Below are 20,638 nucleotides of genomic sequence, written 5' to 3' on the forward strand. Positions count from 1 at the left end.
TTCCAAATGCCACATGGAAGTCACTCAAACACCACCTCACTTCAGATTAATGCTGAGACTCTAGACTAGAGAAATCCTATTCCCAGCTCTGATTCCAGATATTGTCATGAGTCCCAGGTCTCAACAGGAAGGAAAACAAGCACACCAACCTTAGCAGCAGCAAAGCAGTGGAGGTTTCCACTCCTGCAATGGGGAGGCTTGTGAAGAGAACCCCCTACTCCAGTTTCAGGCCTCCCTCTCCACCAGCCACTGCCTGGCTTCTGGCAGATAGGAATACAAATATTTATCTTCATTGAATTATAGAATTTACAGTGGTACCTCGGGTTAAGTACTAAATTCATTCCGGAGGTCCATTCTTAAGCTGAAACTGTTCTTAACCTGAAGCACCACTTTAGCTAATGTGGCCTCCTGCCGCTGCTGCGCCCCCGGAGCCCGATTTCTATTCTTATCCTGAAGCAAAGTTCTTAACCTGAAGCACTATTTCTGGCTTAGTGGAGTGTGTAACCTGAAGAGTATGTAACCTGAAGCATATGTAACCCGAGGTACCACTGTATATCCCTCACAGCCAACATAAAAAAATACATTCCCATCAGGAACATAAGGAAAGAGGGAGAGGATCCAGTTATCTTTAGTTATCTACATTTAAGATTTGAAGTCTCTTTACTTGGTGTTTTGTGTGGGTGATGTATTAAAGTGGGATGTGTATGTGTGTTTGTACACACAGGTGTATTTGTGAAGGATATTAGAATGTCAGAGCTTAATATAGAGTTAATGGAGAAAATTCGACTCAAAAAGGAGATGAGGTCAAATGCATTCTTTCCCCTGCCATTCCTCAAACATATTGAGAGCTGCTGTGAACCTTCTTTGTATGTTTTGAATAAGTGCGTTCCACTTTAATGAGATTATTCTGATGCCTCCATTAGGTTTTGTCAGCAATTTTCTGCTGCTTTTTACAACAAAGGCTGATTTGGGTTTTTCAACAGAATTCGCCTTCTGTAGCTTTAATAGTGACATCTTCAGCACGTTCAGAATGTAGAGTTAAATTACCAGCAATTGTTTTCTACATATGTTCAGTAATATTAATACTGATACTTACTCTGAAGTTTTGGTTGCCCTTTCCTTTTTGACTGATATCCAGACTTAGTCGTGGTGAACTTGTCCCTGTGATTTAAAGTGTGACTAGCTTAGTCTAGATCTGAGCTCTTATCTCTTCCAGTTCAGTTCATTTCCTGAGATGGATGCTGTTTACTTTCCCCCAAATTCATTTATTCTGCTTGGAAAAGAAAGTTTGGAAAAGACAAGAAATAGTTCAATCCTGTACCTGTCTACCCAGAAGTAAGTCTCATTACTAACTACTACTTCTTCTTTCTCTTCTTCTTCTTCTTCTTTTATTTATTAATTTATTATTTATTTGTATACTGTCATCCATAGATCTCATGGCGGCTCACAATAGCTATTCCTAAAAACAACATCTCTTCCTAAGAAGAAATGCCAGATAATTCCAATGGAAATGGAAATGGGAGCAAAAAATGCCAGTGTTCACTTATTCATCTCATACCCAGAAATCAATCCAGCAAATATGATTGGTATTCATGATTGTTGATGTTTCAGTCAATAAATTATATGTAATTGTTAATGCTTCTTCCTCATTTGCATTGCATTTCCTTTGCACTGAAAGGAATGGGGTGGAAGAATGTAACGGCAACATGATAATGTAATTAATTATGCACATTATGTAACTTTGCCACAGCAGACAAGATGAATAATGCCATTTAAAAAAAAAATTGCAGAAGATGAGCTGCACTGAAATGGAAACAATACTGCATGTGACAACTACAGGGCGGAAAAGAAAACATTGCCTTCTTATAGCCATATTCACAAGTAAGTAGCAGTGCCGGATTTACATATAAGCTAAACAACCTGTTGAGTCAGATTCGGGGGGTGGCTTCTTTCGTTTCCGGAACCAACAAAGTAGGCGTGGAAACCTCGCAAGACATCTTTGATTTTTACATTTCATTTCCCTCCTTGCCTGTGCTGATGTGAATGCCCCCCCCTTTTGAGTCTGAACTTCCTTCTCCTGGCTCTGGTGGGTTATAGGACTCTTCACCATCTCTGACCCCCTACTCTGCCTGACTACTTTCCTCCCCCTGTTCTGCTTCATGCGTCATTTCCCTGTCTTCCTCTTCTGACAGTTCCTGCTCCGAACCCTCCCCTGCTACTGACGAAGCAGCACATTCTGGCTCTTCTGTGACACTCATTAAACCTAAATCCGGCCCGGGTAAGTAGGTATGGGAGTGTAGCCCAACAGCACTATTAAGATTTCTAGAATTGTTTGCATACTCAATAAAACTCAGTTCAGTCAAGACCATTCCTTGCTATTCTGAAAAGCGAACAAAGCACATCTTAATGCAGTATTTCAGCTGCCATCCCCCCCCCCCCAAGAGAAAGGTGGTTATTGTAATTCCAGATTAGTGGAAATATGCATGGCTTATTCATCCTGTGCATAAAACTGATAACCCATGCAGTTGGGACTGTTTATTTATTTCTTATTCATTTGTTTCAGTCTTTGTGAGTCATCTGAGCGTTTCCCATTTGTAATGTGATTCTGGAAAATTATTTTGCATATACAATGGTAAACACTTGGCACCACATCTTCGCAGAGAATGAAAATGATCTAAACAATTCCCATTGGCCTAATGAGCAGAAACGGTGACTGGAACTGTGGCTAAAATTTTGGCAGCAGAAAACCGACTTGGATCATCTGAACTTTTGACTAGCAAGCATCTTGGGAATCAATTGACATAGCTTTGATTGCAGCTTAGAAAGGCGTAAGGAGGGAATCTGGTGTCCAAAAGGCAACTCCCTGATACTGTCACAACTAAGAGCCTAAACAATATTTTAGGTTTTTAATAAATAGATTTAGAATGAAAATATTTTATATATGTCATCTGGGCAAGATGAAAGTATTCTGTTAGTTCATTTAGGATTATTTTCAACCCAATATACAAAAATAAAATAAAATGGTATAATCAGAAAATTTCACAAGGTCAGGAAAAAGAGGTGCATATTAGATAAAGGTAAAGGTAGAGGACCCCTGGATGGTTAAGTCCAGTCAAAGACAGCTATCGAGTTGCAGTGCTCATCTTGTTTTCAGGCCAAGGGAGCCAGCTTTTGTCCACAGACAGCTTTCCGGGTCATGTGGCCAGCATGACTAAACCATTTCTGGTGCAACAGAACACCATGATGGAAACCAGAATGCACAGAAACTCTTCCTGCCGCAATGGTACCTATTTATCTACTTGCACTGGTGTGCTTTCGAACTGCTAGGTTGGCAGGAGCTAGGACAGAGCAATGGGAGCTCCCCCCGTCACAGGGATTCGAACCACTGACCTTCTGATCAACAAGCCCAAGAGGCTCAGTGGTTTGTACTTCAGCGCCACCCACATCCATATTAGGTCATCTGGGAAAGGTAGGCTGGTGTACATAAACCACTTTTGGGTGGGGCAAATGAAGCAGTACCAACAGTTACAGAAAGGATGGTGCTCCCAACAACCAATAAGAATCACAGCAGAAGGTACTAAAATGGAGGCAATCAGGAATATCTATTGCAGGGTGGAGGAGAAGGTTACTGCCAGGTAAAGCAGAAGGTATTTAATAGGTGATACATTGTGTCTATAGAGACCCATACTGCTCCTGTATATCCTAATGCCAGCCAGTGTTCTCTAGGCATTCTTATCTGCTATCTAAAGTAAAGGGGCATGATCTTACCTAGTATTATTTTCTGAGCTGGCTAATTGTGATTTTTTGATACATTAAGAGGTCAATCCTACACTGAAAATCAGTCAGATGAGCAGCCAGGTCTACCATAACAACACAACAGATATACCACTGGGATAGCCCATATAATATAACTTTATGGTGCAAGTGTGTTTGTGTCACTCACCCCTGCATGACAAACTGTGCCTGTAAATAATAAAAAATAAAGCTCACAATTTGTGTAGCAGCAGGAAGATATAGATACAACTATCACAATAACCATCATACACAAGTCTTCATGAATAGAATAATTGCTATTATCTGCTAATATAAATACATAAATACGTATCAGCCTTACACTTGAGCGTTTCCACATATGGTAATGCAACCTGACACTCCTTGGGTCAGGATAACAGGCAGAAATTAACCGTCGCACAAGAAACATAGGTATATGAATAGTTACAGTGCAAAGCTACAGCAAATGAAAAGAGAAATCATTAAGAAGCTGCAAACGCTGTTTCCATTTCTGTATCTGCACATGGTAGTCATCCTTGCTCAATGAGCTCATTAGAAAAACAAAACAGCTTTGTTTGATAATGCACCATGGTGTATGTGATACTCCATAGGGACCACGGCAAGGGTCTTGTAACCTCCGGCACAGCGCATGAAAGCTACGTGCTTCCCATGGAAAAAGAATGTCACGTAGCACTATACAATACAACAAATATAGAGCTAACACCCTCTGGGTTTCTAGTCAGTGATCTCACAGCTAGTAAAAATGGCGATTCTAGTTAATGTAAATACAAGATAACAAAAAATACAGGCCTTCTCCGATTTCTTTGCTTGGGAAAGCTGTACTTTTCAGTATGGTGTTATAAAAGTGTCAGGGCTGGAAGCTCTCGCTTTCCTATATAATAGAATTGTATTGTGTTGGTTTGTGTGTGTGTAAGCATATGCACACACAGGCAATACTTGTCAAAAATTACTTTTTGGAGAGTGAGTGTTAGAAATGCCATTCCTAATGTGATTTCTCCTCATAAAAGGAAAACATATTTTGATGGCTTTATTATTTATGTAGTAATGACCTGTGTTTTAATTAGGATTGAAACAATAATATTTATGTTCAGCTGAACTACTGCTTTTTAAAAATATATTTCCAAACACATGCTGAAAAGTTTGACGTCTCTTTCAGCACCCTAAAATGAAATGCAACAGGGAGGACTATGGTTATAGTTTCTTTTCTCTTCTCAGCATTCAACAACTACCTTTACTGTACTGACCAACAAGTTCAGTGTCAAATATGCATTGATTAGAAGTAGCAGTTACAGTTTCAGCAGTAGTGGCAGCAGCAATGCTGGTATAAATGTAATATAAAAGATGAATACAAACCCAAGTCATCTCTGGGCAATGAAGAGTCAGGTCGGATGAATTGGTCTGTCTCTGCCCTTGTGACTTTTGCATTGCTCATAAGTAAAACAAAACAAAACAAACAAACTCCTTGTGAAAATTTTAGTACTAATTTCACCAAATACCCAAATTTTTGTATGCAATTTCTCCTTATATACACATTTGGCAAAGCATTTCTGCCTAATATAATGCATTTTTGTATGTTATTTTCACCAAAAAGCATGTTTTATACACATTAGTTGGTGGGAAATCTGCATTGCAAAATTCAGAAAAGTGCAAATTCAGAAGAATGGCAATGCTTTGGTTTGCATATTGTTTTGCAAACTGCAAATTAGGTAGGTTCACTTTTAAATATGAGCTGAATTGAATCCCCCCCCCCATCCTTACATTTCAGAGACAAAAGGGAAGAGTCAGACATCAGGCTGCTGCTCTTGGCATCAGCCATGCTTCACCTAGCATGTAGTTACACTCTCATTCTGAGTCAGACCAATTGTCCATCTAGCTTAGCCCACCCAGAAGCAGATTACTACAGTTTTGATGTTATAATTCCATGCAGCCAGCCAAATGCAGAATTGCCCCTGGGCTTGGCTGGCAGTTCGTGATCACAATTTTCGAAGGTGATGCTGAGAATGCTGTTGCTTCGTGTATATGAGCAATTTCCCTTGTGCTCTCCCCTCTCCCTTTGGCTATCATGATGTGAACCTAGAGGTAAGCATACGTTTGATGGGTTTCTTGGGACGATGGTGTCTGTAGGCCCTTTCAGCCAAGCATTTCTCCATTATCCAAAACCCTTTAACTGCTGGGGATGCCTCTGGGATTTTATGCATGCAAAAATATGTGCCTTTCTTCTGGGACATGGATAGCAGGCATGCTATATTAATAGCAGAATGTAAAATATGGGTTTAAGTAAAGCCCACCCCTCCTTTTGGCATTAGCTCTGGTCACTGAACCCTTTCCCAGAAGCTGGGATGGGCTATGCTTTGTAATTGTTTGGGGAGGAGAAATATTATGAAATTTCTTTTGTATAATTGAGGTCGATATTTATTGTTCCAAAAATCTGCAAATCATTTTGCTGATTTCATATTTTTCTGGGCAGACTACTCTGATAATTATTAACGTCCATTTCTGGAACTGCTATGAAATAACCAAGGCTAACGTGACCACAATGCTGGAGGAAAAGGCCATAATATCACTATTTATTTCTTTGGGATAGGCATGATATGCTTTAGCTTCGCCTTTGCCTTGTGTTTTTATTCCCACCCTCTAAGTTCAGTAGAAGTTAAACATTCGGTTCCTCCTTTGAACTTTCAGGGAATTTCTACCCTCTTGTCTAAGCTGCCTTTTATAAATCGAAATTTGTTTATTGAATGTTTAGAATAATATAACAAAATAACAGAGAGAGAGACACATCAGAGGGAACCACAAACACAGAATAATTAGGAGATCAATAAACTATTCAGGAATACATAAATGACTTTACAATGACCTTCTCCAATAAAAGAGATGAGGAGTGTATAGGCCATGCAAATCTTTAATGCTAGTTACAGTGCCAAGTGAATTCAAGTAGGCTGGCAATGTTGACTTAGCTGTTCTAATTGTGCAGAGCTTGGCAGATCACAGAATAAAAGAACAGTATGGAGAACAAAAGGCACAAGCACAACAAAGAAATATGCCTAAAAGAAATAGACTTGAAAGAAACAGTTGGGAGAGAAACAATAAATAGAATCAGGAAGTTAAGTCTGCATAGAAAATAAAATACGTAGCAGTATGATAAGTTTTCCACCAAAGCTTAAAGTCAAGTTTATCACACTGCTACTACTTAAAAACACTTCCCCCACAGGAGCTGAACTTAGTTTTGTTTTGTATGCCATCCCATCAGGAACCGCTGTGAATCATAGCTAGGGCCTTTGAATGTCGATCTGACACACTTCACTTATTTATGCACTTGATGGCAGATCAAGGCAACATGAAAGTGGTCTGCCTTCAAGAATTGCTCCCTCCTAGTTTTTCAGCCAAGGAACCAAGCATGATATGGAAACATGCACAACAGGAGTGGTTGTTGTGGTTGGGCAGAAGTACTTACCTGACTTCCCAGCAGTGGAGTCACTGCTGCAAGACTGTGGGAAGGTGGTGCAGTGCAAATATACTGGCAAGAGTGCTGGATTGCCTCAGCCAGTGTGTTTGCACCACACTGATAGTACCACTGTCTATCTCCCCCTCCCCTTCGGATATGCAGCAGCAACTCACATGCTGGGAGGTCAGGTAAGGGCCTCTGTCCCACCACACCACCTGCTTCTGATGGATAAGGATCAGGAGCTGTCACCTCACCTTTTTTGGGCTAGTGGCTGATGTGGATACCTTGGATAGAATGGTCCACTCAAGTCAACAGTTCAATTTCTGCTGCAGTCCTGACATCGTTGCACCAAGGGGCTCCATGAAAGCAGGAGTTTCCCTTGTTCTGTAATGGCAAGGAATATGCCACAAAGAACATTACACCAGTTACGTCCCCTTGACACCAACGCGTTCATTATTACATCTGCAATGTACTAATGAACATTCATGCATACATTGGGGAAATTGTTGCTTCCAACATACATGCTTTCTGAACAAAACAACTGGAGGTGAGGTGATCAGGAAGATGCTGTACAGTATGTCCAGGCCTATGTTTCTATCTGCACAGCTCAATAGTATAAGGGAGTCACTACATTTCTTTTCATTCTGGATGACATTTTATGTTAAAGAGCATGACAGCTTAATTTCAGTTAAGTACTGCTAACAATAGGAATTCACACAGAAAGCCAGCAGTCATGCAGTAATTGATCGTGTATGTAAATGATGTAACCCATTGTGCTTGGTCATTGTGAAGATTCTCATTATAAAACCTTCCCTCCTGTCACCTACGTGTGTGACAGACATTAGCAAATATGCTGTATGCAGCCACGTGAAAGCTGGCACCATCAAAACATTTTCATCGGGGATAGGATTGCGTAAGTTGTGAGTTGTTGTTTGTTGCTGCTGTGAGGCACTGAGAGTTCTAGCGAATGCCCATTAGAGAATAATCTGTTCTGAACCTTAAAACAAACTCCACTCAAATTCTTTTTAAACATTTGTGTCTCTCCCCCACTCTCTTTCAATCCAGGGAACAGAAGACATGACTTCTTCCTGATATTTGTGCAGAGTCAGGAAGCCCAGCCCATCACAGACATGTACCCAGTGCTATTTTTCTAGAAAAAGAGGTGCGGGAATTCACTCATTTCCTCTTATAATGGCAATGGCGCCCACCTGAGAGGTGCCGGAACTGAGTTCTGGTGAGTTCTGGCTGAAAACCCCCCTGCATCTACCCCATCTTTTCATTACCTAACAGTTTTAGCTGGCTTTAAGTAATAATAATAATAATAATAATAATAATAATAATAATAATTTATTATTTGTACCCCGCCCATCTGGCTGGGTTTCCCCAGCCACTCTGGGCGGCTTCCAACAAAGATGAAAAATACACTAAAATGTCACCTATTAAAAACTTCCCGGAACAGGGCTGCCTTCAGATGTCTTCTGAATGTCAGGTAGTTGTTTATCGCTTTGACATCTGATGGGAGGGCGTCCCACAGGGCGGGCGCCACTACCGAGAAGGCCCTCTTCCTGGTTCCCTGTAACTTGGCCTCTCGCAGTGAGGGAACCGCCAGAAGGCCCTCGGAGCTGGACCTCAGTGTCTGGGCAGAATGATGAGGGAGGAGACGCTCCTTCAGATATACTGGACCAAGGCCGTTTAGGGCTTTCAAGGTCAGCACCAACACATTGAATTGTGCTCAGAAACATACTGGGAGCCAATGTAGGTCTTTCAAGACCGGTGTTATATGGTCTCGGCGGCTGCTCCCAGTCACCAGTCTAGCTGCCGTGTTCTGGATTAGTTGTAGTTTCCAGGTCACCTTCAAAGGTAGCCCCACGTAGAGCGCATTGCAGTAGTCCAAGCGGGAGATAACCAGAGCATGCACCACCCTGGCGAGACAGTCTGCAGGCATATAGGGTCTCAGCCTACGTACCAGATGGAGCTGCTAAACAGCTGCCCTGGATACAGATTTGACCTGTGCCTCCATGGACAGCTGTGAGTCCAAAATGACTCCCAGGCTGTGCACCTGGTCCTTCAGGGGCACAGTTACCCCATTCAGGACCAGGGAATCCTCCACACCTGCCCACCTCCTGTCCCCCCAAAACAGTACTTCTGTCTTGTCAGGATTCAACCTCAATCTGTTAGCCGCCATCCATCCTCCAACCGCCTCCAGACACTCACACAGGACCTTCACCGCATTCACTGGTTCTGATTTAAAAGAGAGGTAGAGCTGGGTATCATCTGCATACTGATGAACACCCAGCCCAAACCTCCTGATGATCTCTCCCAGTGGCTGCATGTAAATGTTGAAAAGCATGGGGGAGAGGACAGAACCCTGAGGCACCCCACAAGTGAGAGCCCAGGGGTCTGAACACTCATCCCCCCCCACCACTTTCTGAACACAGCCCAGGAGGAAGGAGCGGAACCACTGTATGACAGTGCCCCCAGCTCCCAGCCCCTCAAGACGGTCCAGAAGGATGTTATGGTTGATGGTATAAAACGCCGCTGAGAGATCCAGCAGAACTAGGAAACAGCTCTCACCTTTGTCCCTAGCCCGCCGGAGATCATCAACCAGTGATGATGAGGCCTGAATCCCGACTGGAAGGGATCCAAATGGTCCGCTTCTTCCAGGCGTGCCTGGAGTTGTTCAGCAACCACTCGCTCAATCACCTTGCCCAAGAATGGAAGATTTGAGACTGGGCGATAATTGGCCATCGTGGCCGCATCTAAAGATGGTTTTTTAAGAAGCGGTTTAATAATCGCCTCTTTCAGCGGGTCTGGGAAGGCTCCCTCATGGAGGGAAGCATTCACCACCCCACGAAGCCCATCACCCAGTCCTTCCTGGCTAGGTTTTATAAGCCAGGATGGGCAAGGATCCAGGAGACAGGTGGTTGGCTTCATCGTCCAAGCAGCCTGTCCACATCATCGGAGGTAACAGATTGGAATTGATCCCACACAACTTGACTAGACAGGACTCTAGCACTCTCCCGCCCTGGCCCTGCTCCCACGGTGGAGTCTACTTCTTCCCAAATCTGAGTGATTTTATCTGCAAAAAACTTTGCGAAATCATTGCAGGAGATCATGTGGCCCGTACTGGGCCCCGATGTCGCAGGTGGTTCCGCTAAATTGTGAACCACCTGAAAAAGTCTCCTGCTGCTGTTTTCTGCAGATGCAATAGAGGCAGTGAAGAAAGTCTTCTTCGCTGTCGCTATCGCCACTTGGTAGGCTCGACATTGAGCTCTAACCTGTGTCCGGTTAGATTCGGAATGAGTTATCTGCCACCGGCGCTCTAGCCGTCTCAACGATTTTTCATTGCCCACGGGGCTGCCCGGGCTCCATGCAATCAGAGAGGGCGCTTTGGAGCCAAACAGTCAATAGCCCTGGTTAACTCCACATTCCAGCGGGCCACCAGGGAATCGGCTGAAAGGCCATCAACATGGGATAAAGCATCCCCTACCACTCTCTGGAAACCATTTGGATCCATTAAGTGGCGGGGGCGGACCATCCGAATCGGTCCCACCTCCCTGCAGAGGGGATGGGTCGCAGAGAAGTCCAGTTGCACCAGGAAGTGATCTGACCATAGCACTTCTTTCGTTTCGCTTTTACTTAGTGTCAGATCACCAACATCCATAGAGGTAAACACCAGGTCCAAGGCATGTCCGCGGCTTATTCAGGGACAGCCCCATGGAGGCCATGCTTTCCACGAAGTCCCGAGCGGCCCCTTGTAGGGTCATGTCGGCATGGATGTTAAAATCCCCTAGGACAACCAAGCTAGGTGTCTCCAGGAGAACATCTGCCACAACCTGAAGCAGCTTGGGCAGGGAATCCTTGGTGCAGCGGAGAGGTCAGTACACCAAAAGGAATCCTGTACTGCCCCTATTGCCCAACTTCCAGAACATGAACTTGGAAAACTGGGTCTTCCCAATAGGACGCATGGTGCAAACTAATGACTTCCTAAAAATCAATGCAACCCCCCCTTCCCCGCCCACATGACCTGGGTTGCTGTGCGTAAGAGAAACCTGGTGGACAAGCAGCGGCAAGGACAGGCCCATCTGCTTCATCCAACCAAGTCTCTGTTACACATGCCAGGTCAAGTCCTCCATCCATGATCAAGTCATGGATGGCAGTGGTCTTATGAATCATTGACCTGGCATTGCACAGCAGCACCTTCAGGTCATGTGGGTATCCCTTGCTGATTCGAGTATCCATCCGGTCAGGACCAGACCCGGAGGCAGGGATAGTCTTCAGACAACGACTAAACCTGCCTCCTCTGTAATGACATGGTCTGGTCTTAGCATAACTCCTCTTCCTACCCGTGATCACTGAGATTGGTTGTCCCAGTGCATCTCCCCCTGTGGAACATGCCCCAGCCATTTTGTTGGCTGGGACCTACTCCCCAGCAGCCCTGACCCCTCCCCTTAAGAACAAAATAACACCTTAAAAAACAACAACAAAAAAACCCCAATAAAACAATACAAACAAAAAACAGTAAAAATTACAAAAACATAAAATCAAACAAATTCCCAGGCCCAATAAACATCCATCCCACCCCCATCCCCCACATACAAAAAATTCAAAAGAAAAATTTTAAAACATTTAAAAAGCACTCTGCACCCCTCCAGCAGTAACAGCAACTGTCCTAGTGAGGCCCGTCAGGCCCTGCCCTGGGCCAGGTGGTAAATGGCAGGAAGGAGCAGGGCCCTCAGACACTCACACAGGAGTGTCCTCCTGGGCAGCAGAGCGCAGCAGTCCCTGTGAGGCTTCACAGCAACTTGGTTCTTAAAGGACTCCTGCTGGTATTTCTTCTAACCCACAGCAAATCTCCTGTCTCCTCTCAGTTCCTGGAATACTACCAGGTGACATTTGCCCAGAATTGCCTCCAGTTTTGCTAGTTTCAGCCGCAGGAAAGGGTGCTTCCTGTTCTGGCTCCATGTAGCATCTAGACTGGCAGTGTTCTCTTGCAGCATTCCTGCATCCTTGCTCCCTCTTTGTCTGCCTACGTTCTTATATGATCATAGGGAGGCTGGGGAAAATTCAGACGGCCAATTGCTGCCACACCCAGCTTCTACCACATTCACATCCCATTGGTTGATGGAGCAGACATAGTCCCAGCTATGCCAGGCTTCCCACATACCCTCCTGCCATAGCTCATACTTGGAGTGTGATTCTGTGGAAGGTTAGGGTGGGGTAGGTTTCTAAGTAAATATAAAAACAGTGTAATAACAAAATGTAGTGCTGTACATTCTCAAATTTATTGAAAGTGGCCTTGCACCGAGTTGAACCATTAGTCTACCTATCTGAGTGTTGTCCACTCTATACTAGGCGACAATTCTTCTCCAGAGTTTTGGAGAAGAGACTTTCTCAGCCCTGCTTGGGGATGCCAGAGATTAAACCTGGAACCTTTTCTACCACTGCACTATAGCTCTTCCCCATAAAGGACTGCTGCTGCTGCCCAGGACTGACCTGCTGGGAGCCTGAAGGGCCCTGCCCTGCCTCTCTCCACCTGGCTTGGGGAGGGGGCTGGAGGGCTCCATAAAGGACTGCTGCTGCTGCTGCTGCTCAACAGAGATGGATGCTTTTAAATATTTTTATTTTTTATCTATATCATTTTAAATTGTTATTGATATCAATGTTGTATTTTTTAGTTTTAGATTTTATGATTTATGTGGAAATTGTTTTCCATTTGGTTGTGTACCTTTTGATGTGCTTTATTTATTGTTTATGACCTTTGTTATGTTGGTAATTATGTAAATCTTGTTATGCTGTAAGCCGCCTTGAGCATTGTTTTAACTATGGAAAGGCGGCATACAAATAAAAAATGGTGATGGTGATGGTGATGATGATGATGTTTTGACTGTTAGACAAAATAGCCTCTCACCTCAGTTTTTGCCTTAACTTCAGAATGACCACTGATAAATGCACCAAGGAGAAGTTTGCTGCCCTCATATATAGTTGATTTCGAATTCATTAAAAATTGAATACAGAAATATGTCTCTGAATCAAGATGTCCAAATACAGAGAAGCTACGAGAGCCTGCTGTTCTGTAAAGTGCACAGGGAATGGGTTTTGATTCGTATCCAGCTAGAAATAATATATTGTTTAAAAGCAATGCAAGCAACAACAAACCTCACCAAACTGACACCCCATTTGAGTTGGTTTGTTGAACATCTCTCAACAACGATCCTCACCATGCTCTTCCTTTCTTTCCCCCTCCAAGTAAAATAAACATTTTTGTGTGTATTTATTTCAACCAAGGGCAAAAGGCAATTTTGGAAAGAACTTTTCATTAAAATTGTTAAGTTCAACAAAATCATTTGCTTCATGGTCATTTTAGAAAGAAAAACAAATAAATTTTGCAACTGTTTTGCTTACGTTGAAATGGGCATTTTTATCTGTAATTTGAGGGGGGGGGGTGAAACAAAATTTTATGTGTGTGCTGTGTGGAGGAGCGATCAGAATGAGTGCCATTTTACTTTTATTTGTGATGTATATTGGATTAGACTTATAGTGTCCATATTTCCAGTGCCCTGAGTTTGACTGACAGATCCCTGCAAATTCAGAAATGCTTAATGCGGATTTTACATGGATATACGCTTCAATTGGGCATAGTCCCATGTAAGTGCTATAGCCTGTTGCCCAATATGTGAACTTCAGCTGAAGTTCACATATTGGAACAACAACATATGGAAGCAACAACAACAACAATGGAATTTATTTTTGCAGGGGGGTTTGAAAACTTAACATTTTCTAATAAAAAGAAATGCTTAATAGAGACTTTATTCAAGATACTATTCTTTGAGGTCAAGCAGTTTCCAGACTTTACGGTCCTTTATGCTTCCTGCTCAGCCTGCAACAGTACAGTATTATTAGCATTTTTATCAGTCAGAAGCTGAACCGTCTTCAGATCAGAATCAGGTTAGTTCCTGTAAATTAATGATAAGATCTTTGTCATCTTGAGGCTGACAATATCATTGTTAGTAAGATATGTGATATTTGTATCAGCAGTCGATTGATGCTGGTAACACATTTTCCTTTAAGTGAAAACAGGTAAGTTTAATGGCATTTGGGATAGAATTGTTGTTTGGCTGGGGGAGACAGAAGTAACTCATAGCTGTTACAATTACAAAGCAATTTAGGTGAGGACACGTTTGTCTCCACCCGCTTTTTCTGTAAAGATGGCTTGGGAATCTGATTCCCCAAATGGAGGTATGGAGTGGAGGAATTATATGGGCAGCTGGGAGGAGGACTGGAAGCTAGCTATCTTAAGACAGCTCTACTCCCATCTTGGACTTCTCTTTTTCTATGCCCTCCTCCCTTAAAACAATGTGGACTGTGTTCATCACCTTTTTAAGGGACTGAGTAAGAATATTTGGAGGGAATCTTCAGTAGGCCCTTAAGACTGTTCATCTTGCTTGTTTCACACTTCTGGGGGTTATAATTGGGAGTGGTGCTTCACTAATTTGGTTACATATTTGGCATTCAGTATTGCCTTTGGCTTGTTTGGTGCACTTTAGGCCTGAAGAGCACATTTTGCTGAACAGTGGACATGATCAGGGTACACGTGTTAGGTTCACAAACTCAAGGCTCATTTAGCAAAAATGGAGTGATTTGCTCCGAAACCTTGACTGGGAAGTCACAGACTGAAGCTGTAAACATGTCCAGAAGATTGGAGGGATGTGTTCCTACCAGATTTAGCCACAACATTCCCCCCCCCACATTTTCTGAATTTGTCTAATCAGGTTACAGTTTTTCTATATGTTATATGACCATTTCTACAAGCTTTTTGCCTCTTGAGTCTTCTTTATGGGTGTGTAGTCAGTTGCCTTAGTTGCACTAAACCTGCCAGGACTTAAACATTAAACCCTTATAATAAGGAGGCTATCTACAATCTTTGAATCTGAAAGAATGATCTTTGGCTTCATAGCCACTGAGGAAAGCTTCTTACATCTTTGATATTCATTTTATATGTGATGTGCAAATCAGACCGTGACTGCAATATCATAGTTTGGAAAAGGTCATTCTTGCCCTGAGCCCTTATTAGAGATGGGGATAAACACAAATGAATAAATAAAACAGGTGAAAGGAGGGAATTAAAAACCTTGTACCAGTTTTTCAGCCTTTTATTTTGATTTGACGTGATCTGCTGTTGCTGTTTATAATAAGCTCTCAACATATGTTGAAGCTGTATGGGTCTGATGTTTGACATAATATGATTAGGGTAATCATGAGCAGGATAAATTCACACACACCCCTCTATTATTGGCCAGAGACATTACAGCTACACTGCTATGAAATATGCCTATTGCAGATCCTGTGAGACAATGGGAAGAATCCCCCCCTCCCAGGGGCCATCCCAAGACATTTTGGCACATGAGGCAAGCCAAAAATGACACCCTTTTCCCTGCCACGGAAGAAGGGGTGAGTGAAGATCTGTATCAGGAAGAAGAGGGGAAGAAAGATATACAGTGAGATGTGCTGCCCCTGTGGATCCTGCCACATGAGGTGGTTGCCTCACCTTGCCTCAGGTTTGGGCCAGCCCTGTCCCTCCCTGTCATTTACATTAACAGCAGGGAAGCCCAATGTTTGATTTGAAGGATGTGAATTAAACAAGGGGATTCCAACAGATGAAGGGAGATGAGGACTCCCAACATTTGTCACCGGACAAATTGTTAGCTAAGGTGTGCAAAGAATCCAAGGCAACAATCCTAAAGATTCAGAAGCCAGGAGAAAAATGCTGGATGATCCACAGCAGCTTCTACTCATGCCTATATTTTCAGACTCGCACTCATTCTTACAATGCTCCTGCCATTGCAAAGAGTTCAGACAAACTGGTGTGCTGGCTAGCACTGTGATTCAGGACGTTCTTGCCTTGGATTTCAGCTGAGATCAATTTAGTGTGTGACACTCATCCTCTATCTGCAATATGAACACTGTCCTGCCTTAGAGCTTTGGCTTCAAACAGTTATAAAAAAAGCTGACCATAAATGCCAAATCAAAGGTACCCATTTCAAAGATACACTAACTTAAATAGAACATAGCTAAGAATATGCTAAGAAAGAAATATGAGGAACTTATGGTGCAATCGTGTGCATGTGTACTTGAAAGTAAGCTCCATTTGGTTTGAAAGGCCTTACTCCCAAGTAAGTGTGCATAGGACTGCAGCGTCACCATCTTTTAGCATTAGCTAGAGCATAGGCTTTGTTGTTGTTTTTATTATTATTAGCAAACTCTGAAAACCTCACTTATTTATTTAGCAACCACATCATACCTTTAGGCTATATTTTATATGCCTCCTGCCCCTCCATAGTAATGTTTCCTCATTTCAGAAAAGAAAAGAAAAAAATCTCAGCCTTCTGCTGCAATTACTGAATGGTATTATACACTTCCTCCTTGTAAAAATAAAAAAAAGAAGAAGAAGCAAATATTCTTGCTACTGAGAGGAAGGGTGGTTGAGAATATATTGTGCCTTTCAGAGCCACATTTCATCTTTTCTTCATTCTTCCCTTTCATCTTTCTGCCAGCTGATGGGCAAATTCCTGTAGAAGAATATTTATGCTTGTAATTCTCCAAAGCCTACTTGCTGATTTTTTGCAATCTTGAAAGTGCTGTTCATACATTCTCTACCTTCACAGTGAATGCAGACTACAGCATATCCAGAGAGTTCCACTCCCTTCTTCATAGTATCACAGGCACTAAATAACTCACCCCACAGTCTATTTATGGAAAGAAGAAAGCCCTAGCAGCAGGATGTCAGTGTCAGTTTTTCATGGGGTTCTCAGAATGTCATTTCCTTGGCACGAATGTTAGTGTAATTAAGTATTCTCCATGCAGCTAAATTGATTCTCCAGCCTGAAGTTTATAAACTTAAGCATTTCTTTGTGAATGCATCGCTCATCTGCAAAACACTGGGCCTACCTTCCGCAGCACACTAAATTTTCATAGAAACTTGCAGGAGCTGCCAGGTTATGAAAACAGAGGCTACTGATATACAGTCAAAGAATACATGAGTTGTTCTGTTATTTCTATTCTAATTACACTTGTCGACAAATACATGATTCATGTCAAGAAGGATTGTGAGAGTAGTAGGAATAACTCAAATCCTGGTAAGGGGATGGAGCCAATGCAACTCATTGACAAGCTATACTGTTTTCTCCAAGATCCCAGACTTTGCCATAGTGGAATAGTTGTACCACCCTGTGGCTCCATTTCCAGGAAATTATGTAGGTCCTTTCTAATGAGTTTATTAATTCATAATAGGGAGAGACAAAATAATGCAGTCTTCCTACCGATAATGGCATTGTTCCAACTGAGCTTCTCCTCCCTCCCTTCCTAGCAACAGCATTTCTCTTTATAGTGTCCGCGCATAGCCAACTGTCTTTGGGTCCTTTGCTCTTGCACTCTTAGTGAACACAAAGTTCTGGGAGAAGGGAGGTCAGAAAAGCTCTGCAGTGATAATGTGTCAGCTGGCTGCTCTGTCTCCCCCTTCTCATCTCCCAACACCTCCCAACTCTTCTTTTTGTCTGTCTTTGTGCTGTAACCTTCCTTACACCCCTGCTGTAAATCAATACTGCTTTCCTCTCCTCTGGAAGCATCAGGAGAAGGGGGGGCTACATTCCTCCTCCATCTCATCCCCTTCAGTCCAGTCCCTGACACCTTGTTTCCCATGCCAACCCCAGTGAGGGCCAATGATGGCATGGAAAGTGGCCATGGCAGCAGCTTGTGGTTCCCAATATACAGGTTTAACTATTAGTATTTCTTCTTTCAAAATATTTTCAAATACATTTGTAGTGCAGCGAAACATCCTGCATATTAGAGTAGCTAAAAGTCACTTAAAGTCTATTGTCTTTTATTGAGCAAGTGTCTTGGGCACAAAGAAGCAAATTTATAAATCTTAAACATACTGAGTTTTTCAAACCTTCACCTCCACATAAAATTATTTGCTTTAATACCAAGTAAAGTTGTTGGTAACTATTGAGACATGCTTGGGGATAAAGAGACCTTAACAAAATCCCTCCATGCACATGGAGGTAGCGGTGGGATCACACCAGTACTGCCACTACTGACGTCCCACTGGCCTCACTCTCAGAACTCTGCAAATATTTGATGTACTTAGAGACATCTAATTGGTTGTATGTTGATAGTTACCCTTTTCCAGACCTACAGCTCTCCATACACTCAGGTCTGGAGGTAAGGCCACTGGGGTGTGATGATGTCATTGGCAGCAACAGTAACATGATCCTGTTCTACATATGGAAATAATAAACCACTACTCCATTTATGAACATTTTAAAAATTGTCCACACACACACACACGTAGATAGATATGGTATCATTGGGTATTTCTGAGTGCAACACTGGTGGAATCATTCTGATATGGTAGATCTTACCTTACACCTAAAGTGGACATCTCACTTTGCTTCACGCAGAGAAGCCAGAGTTATGCAGAGGAAATAAGGAAATAAGTAGGTGCTCCCATGGTTATAGCCTTTCATGAGAAGCAGTTTGCTTATTTGTTTCATCAATTTATATGCTGTTTAGCCCCAACATTTCAAAGCACGGTACAATAAGATTACAATTAAGCATAAGTTTTCACATGCTAAGACTTTTTTCAGCTGCAGGACTCGTGAATACAGAGCCATATGGAGCATGTATACATCTGTGGAAGACTGACACTTGGGTTGCAGCACCTTTGAGGGAAATGAGAAGGTGCACCCAGGAGTGGGGGGGAAATACTTCAGGAAAGAGGTCAGAACAAATGAGGGTCCAGTTTTATGCATAGTAAGGTATATATTAATATTATTTATATCCCAACCTTTGTCCACAGTAGGTCTCAGGATGGATAATGAAAGAGAAAGTAAATACAGCAATCAATATTAAAATCAGTAAAATGAACCAAACCCAGATCTCCTTGAGATGTAAAGTCAGTCAACAAGAGATAAATGGTGATAAGAGACGAATGATGATAGCAAGAGGGTATGGCTGGTTCTTCTTCAAAATCAATCAATCCCCCACTCATCACTTGCTTGCACAATGAGTTCTAAAATAGGACATCTGGAATTCACATGGCTCCATTAGAAATCTACAAATAGTATGGACAGGGAGAAAACAAATTCAAAGAAAATAAATGCTTAAGATCAGTGATTTTGAATTTTCACTTCCCCTTATTTGTCTAGCCCCCTTCATCTTTATTTTACTTATGTCAGCATAATAATAGTTCCCCACTACCAGCAGGGGAAATATAATTGTCCACATCTTTGTATTAGAATCGGCTGTTTAGCAGACTGATTTCTGTTTGCTCCATTAGCCACTCATACTGATGCATAGATACCACCCGCACCTTGAACTTCATAGATCCAGAAGGAGTTATAAAACTTAAAATGCCTACTATTTGCCTGTTTGCTCAAAGAAACTTGAACGGAAAGCCCCTAAGGAGATTTAGTGTTTATGTACAGAAATAGGATTTTGCTTCTGTTGTTTTGTGAACATAATTTCAGGCTTCTGGAGGACAGGTTTTGGAACAAGTCTCTAGATGGAAAAGAGTAAAAATAATTCACTTTTTTCCACTCCTTTAATTCAGGGATTCTGGAGTGGGCATCAAAATTACACTCAGATTGGGTTTCGAAGACTTTGTTTTTCCTTCAACAAAGCCAGCTGCTGAAATGTTAATGGAGAAAGTATGGGTAGTTCCAAACGTATTGCATGCCAGTGGTGACTGAAACCAGTTGGGACACTGGAATTATTACCAACTGGCATTTTTAACAATGAAAAAATAAATGAAGTCAGGCTCAGTGAGGGATTACTGGGGAGAAGACGTAAGAAAGGCAAATGTTTGCATTAAGGTGTAGTTAGGGCAAAATGAGGCTGAAATACGGAGCAGAAAACAACAGGAAAGCAAAGTGGGGGGGGGGGAGTGAGCAAGAAGAGGGATCTTCCATCAAAGAGAGAGAGCTTGCAGTAAATGAAAAACATCAAGCATTGTCTGGTCTTGCCAATCAGCCTGTGAAAAAAGACTGCCCAGAAGGAATGATTATAGGTTTAGAGCTGTGATTGCTCCTCCTTGCCTCTGAGTGCTCATTAGGAAGTATCTTACTATTCCTTTCTTTCCTGCAGATCTATAAGATGCTTCTAGGTTTCGTTAACTGATGGGGGGGGGGGAGAGAAACCATTCTACGGATGCTTGTGGTACCACTAGTACACTTAATTAAAATGACTTGAAATGAATGAGATCCTTTTTCCCAGGCATCCCAAAGTTTTCTAAGACTCTGTTAAAACCAATCTTCCTTGTAGGCTTGTCGTGTCCCTAGGCCACTGTATCCATATTTTATTTTTTGAAACCAAAAGAGTGCATCAAGTGTGTGGGTGTCCCCC

The 20,638-nt window shown here is 42.4% G+C and overlaps 1 long non-coding RNA gene across 2 annotated transcripts; it reads left to right on the forward strand.

Moving 5' to 3' along the window:
- The first annotated feature begins 5 nt into the window (after positions 1-5).
- Positions 6-13,257, forward strand: LOC309341822. 2 transcript variants are annotated; one of them, XR_014156562.1, is made up of 6 exons: positions 6-1,335; positions 1,432-1,586; positions 1,791-1,881; positions 2,193-2,278; positions 8,303-8,471; positions 12,593-13,257. It is a non-coding gene; the product is annotated as an uncharacterized lncRNA (long non-coding RNA). The 2 variants fall into 2 exon arrangements; XR_014156563.1 differs by having other exon boundaries at positions 7-1,335; positions 12,693-13,257.
- Positions 13,258-20,638: the final 7,381 nt, after the last annotated feature.

The sequence above is a fragment of the Podarcis erhardii genome (genome assembly GCF_964252035.2).
Source record: "Podarcis erhardii genome assembly, chromosome: 5".
Classification (NCBI taxonomy): domain Eukaryota; kingdom Metazoa; phylum Chordata; class Lepidosauria; order Squamata; family Lacertidae; genus Podarcis; species Podarcis erhardii.